We start from the raw sequence: 5,000 nt of genomic DNA, 5'->3' as shown, positions 1-5,000 counted from the left end.
CTGATGTTAATAATTCAACTGCTTCTGATTGGACGAATAAATATTACATCACTGCAAGAGAGAGTCAGAGAGTGAGACCGTCAGAGAGAGAATGAGACAGACAAAAGTGAGACAGAGAGAGACAGACAGACAGAGTGTGAGACAGAGAGAGACAGACAGACAGACAGAGAGTGAGAAAGACAGAGACAGATACAGAGAGACAGACAGACAGACAGACAAAGAGTTAGACAGAGACAGAGGGAGAGAGACAGACAGAGAGTGAGACAGACAGAGACAGACAGAGACAGAGAGACAGAGAGACAGAGCGTGAGATGGAGAGACAGAAGGAGAGAGACAGACAGACAGACAGAGAGTTAGACAGAGACAGACAGAGTGAGACAGATGGACAGAGAGAGACAGACAGAGAGACAGATAGACAGACAGACAGACAGGCAGTGAGACAGACAGAGACAGAGAGAGACAGACAGACAATGAGACAGACAGAGACAGACAGACAGAGTGTGAGACAGAGAGAGAAAGACAGACAGACAGAGAGTTAGACAGACAGAGACAGAGAGACAGAGCGTGAGATGGAGAGACAGAGGGAGAGAGACAGACAGACAGACAGAGAGTGAGACAGAGACAGACAGAGTGAGACAGATGGACAGAGAGAGACAGACAGTAAATAAAGATGTTTGTGACGTGAACGTCTTCAGGTGAAACCATGGAAACAACAGGATGCTGGCCTTTGATCTATAATAATAATAATAATAAATTGCATTTATAGAGCACTTTTCATTGCTAAAAGCAATCTATAAACATATTTAATGTGTAAGAGACATAATCCATAATCTCACAAACAACATTTCCCATCAGCCCCATGACCACTGTCCTCGGAGGTCATGGGGTCACCAGGGGTCACACTTAGGCTGTGTACGAAATCACCCCCTAACGACTATATAGTGCCTTCGCCATTTTGTAGTCCGAATTCTTAATGTAATTTCATATACCCTATATAGTGCAGTGAATGTATCCCAGAATGCATCGTGAAAAGTAGTGGACATCCGATGGTCACTAACCGAGCAATATATACCATGATGCATTGCGCTCACCACGCCGATAGACGCCGGAGGGAAGAGACGAGATGACGTCTCGCAGCAGCAACACGTCTCAGCCTTCTCTCTCTTCTTGCTCTATTTCGCCTAATTTTTGTCAAAAAACATTGATTAATGGTGAAAAAGACACGGATATAAATATAAAATATTTTACATATATAATAGGATCGTCCAGCTGCCAACATCGTTGTAGTTACGTCATAATCCTACGACAAAAACGTAATTACCATCACGACTCAAGTAGTGTCCGAAATCGTAGCTGGTGAGTGACTATATAGCAACTACAACGAAATTCCCTTTATAGTGATTAGGGGGAGTGAATGAGGGGGTGATTTTGGACACAGCCTTAGTGTGGTTAATGGAAACCACATGACCATAATCAGTGACATCATCAGTGACTAGAGGGGGCACTAACACAAACATAATGAAGTGACTTTTGTTTGGTTTGGATGTGTGTGTGTGTGTGTGTGTGTGTCCATCGTTATCTGTCAGAGGGGGGCGATCTGTGGTCCCCCTCCTCCTCCCCTGGGGGGGGCAGAGAGTTTCATCCAACCAGCGGGGGGCAGTGTGGAGGCGGGTGGTGCCCGATGTCACTGTGATTTAATGAGGGTGAGCGGCACCATCTCACTGCTGGGCCTCATTAACGCTCACTGACGACCCCCGACCCCCCCGACCCACCCAACCCCCCAACCCCCCCGCACCAACCGCCGGCAGCTGAACGAACCGAGGCCTTAACGAGCGGGAGATGAAGGCAGCGTGGGAGTCGTCATGGCGACAGCTGTGGGATGATTTAAAGACCTACAGTTTAGAGTTTAGAACTACAAGAAGTTACATCATCTTCCCTGTCAGCGTGTGTGTGTTTGTGTGTGTGTGTGTGTGTGTGCGCTTGTGTGTGTGTGTCAGTGAAAAGAACAGGTTCGCTGGAGTTTCAGTGATGTCATCATGTGCGTCCTGTCTAACATCCAGAAGAGAAGTTAAGATCTCAGCTGTTAGTCTCACAACAGGAGGGTGCTGTAGTCGTTGGACAGATGAGCAGCTGGGCGGAGCCTCCTGTGAGTGAGGTCAGGGTCAACAGGTGAGGTCACAGACAGATGTTTGCAGCTCATGTCAGAAGGGGAGGAGCCTCACTCTGCTGATTCGTCACTGTTTCATGAAGGACTCAACTTTCTCTCTACCCTTCTCTGAAGAGACGACACAGAGTCAAAGTCAGCTGCAAAGGGAGATGGCATGACCTTTGACCTTCAGGGACAGAAAAGTCGAATGAACATGGTCAAGGACAGAGTGAACATTCTGTCAGGTATTTAAAAGGTGACATATTTAGAAAAAAATCACTTTTTCAGTGTTTGGCTCATAAATGTGTATCTGTGAACAAACTAGGAACAAACTGTACAAACTTAACAATATGAACAAACTGAATAAACTGTGAACAAACTGTGAACTGTGTCGTTATTCGTAATGTGGCTGAACGTTACATCCTAAAGAACTGAACAACTGGTTCAGATCTCTCTCCCACTCTGATGTCACAGTTGAACTCTTCTGGGGAAACTCCCAATCGAAGAATCTCCACTTCTCTGGTGAAGGGGCGTGACTTTTCCTTCGGTTGACCAATCACAACAGACTGGGCCAGCTGGCCAATCATAGCAGACTGGGGTTTATCTGGAGGCGGGGCTAAAATAAGTCCAGGTGTTTCAGACAGAGGGTGAAAAGAGGAGCTGGTGGAACGAGCAGTGTGAGACATCAGAGCATGTAAACCTTTTCAAGTTTGTCACAAATTAAAAGCATGAACCTGGATGAGCATAATATGTCTCCTTTAATGATCCACTCAGAGGATTTTATTCTGAAACAGGAAGTGCTGACAGTACGTCACATGACTTGACATTTATAACAATAATAAAAGGAAGTGGTTGAGGTTAATCTCCTGTCCTCATGTTGGACAGAGGGTGACGTTGTGTGATCTGAGGACCTGATGGAAGACAGGCTGCCACTGATCGATCGATCCTTCTCCTCTTCCTCCTCTTCCTCCTCCTCTCTGACCTCCATCATCGCAGTCTCAGCACTTCAACACCTTCATTATACTCACAGTAAACAAACTGCTGCAGCTGCTCTGACTAAATGAACACAGCTAATGATAATACCCTCCAACCTGCCCCCTCCTGCCCCCCCTCTCTAACCCCCTCCTTCCCCCTCATGCCCCCTCCAATACCCCCCAACCTGCCCCCTACTCTCTATTCCCGTTTTGCCCCCCTCTCTAACCCCCTCCTTCCCCCTCATGCCCCCTCCAATACCCCCCAACCTGCCCCCTCCTCTCTATTCCCGTTTTGCCCCCCTCTGTAACCCCCTCCTTCCCCCTCATGCCCCCTCCAATACCCCCCAACCTGCCCCCTACTCTCTATTCCCGTTTTGCCCCCCTCTCTAACCCCCTCCTTCCCCCTCATGCCCCCTCCAATACCCCCCAACCTGCCCCCTCCTCTCTAACCCCCTCCTTCCCCCTCATGCCCCCTCCAATACCCCCCAACCTGCCCCCTCCTCTCTAACCCCCTCCTTCCCCCTCCAATACCCCGCAACCGCCCCCCTCCTGCCCCCCCTCTCTAACCCCCTCCTTCCCCCTCCTTCCCCCTCATGCCCCTCCAATACCCCCCAACCGCCCCCCTCCTCTCTAATCCTGTCCTGCCCCCTCCTCTCTAACCCCCTCCTTCCCCCTCATGCCCCCTCCAATACCCCCCAACCTGCCCCCTCCTCTCTAATCCCATCCTGCCCCCCCTCTCTAACCCCCTCCAATACCCCCCCTCCTGCCCCCTCTTGCTCCTCCTGTTCCTTCCTGCCCCCTCCAATACCCCCCTCGTGCCCCAACCTGCCCCCTCCTGCCCCCCCATCTCTAACCCTAGACCCTATGGAAGGTGGAGCAGCAGCCGCAGCGTTCGTCGTGTTGGTTGACGATCTGATGGAACTTCAGGACAACAATCAATAACTTAGGAGGAGGGGGGGGGTTGTCTTCAGTCTGATGCTAACATTGCCAATGACACACACACACACACACACACACACACACACACACAGAGCAGAGGGTCGTGGGAAACGCCCCCCCTGATATTGATCAGTGGGTGACCTCTGACCTCTATGATGCGGCAGCAGCTTCCTGTGACTGAGTTTAACTGTTTAGTTACAAACAACATAACAGCAGACATGATCACAGACAGAAACACAACAGACATGATCACAGACAGAAACACAACAGACATGATCACAGAGAGAAACACAACTGACATGATCACAGACAGACATGATCACAGACAGAAACACAACTGACATGATCACAGAGAGAAACACAACTGACATGATCACAGAGAGAAACACAACTGACATGATCACAGAGAGAAACACAACAGACATGATCACAGACAGACATGATCTCAGAGAGAAACACAACAGACATGATCACAGAGAGAAACACAACAGACATGATCACAGACATGATCACAGACAGAAACACGTTTAGATGTTATGTACAGTTATTGATCGTCTGTAACAGGGTTTGGAAGGTCTGAAGATGAAGGTGAAGGTGATGAAGGTGATGAAGGTGATGAAGGTGATGAAGGAGATGAAGGTGATGAAAGTGATGAAGGTGATGAAGGATATGAAGGTGATGAAGGAGATAAATGTAATGAAGGTGATGAAGGAGATAAAGGAGATGACGGTGATGAAGGAGATGAATGTGATGAAGGTGAGGAAAGAAATGAATGTAATGAAGGTGACGAAGGTGATGAAGGATATGAAGGTGATGAAGGTGACGAAGGAGATCAATGAAATGAAGGTGATGAAGGAGATGAAGGTGATGAAGGAGATGAAGGTGATGAAGGTGATGAAGGAGATGAAGGAGATGAAGGTGATGAAGGAGATGAAGGGGAT

The sequence above is a fragment of the Scophthalmus maximus genome, chromosome 8, assembly GCF_022379125.1.
Source record: "Scophthalmus maximus strain ysfricsl-2021 chromosome 8, ASM2237912v1, whole genome shotgun sequence".
NCBI lineage: Eukaryota > Metazoa > Chordata > Actinopteri > Pleuronectiformes > Scophthalmidae > Scophthalmus > Scophthalmus maximus.
Note: the sequence above shows the minus strand (reverse complement) of the source record.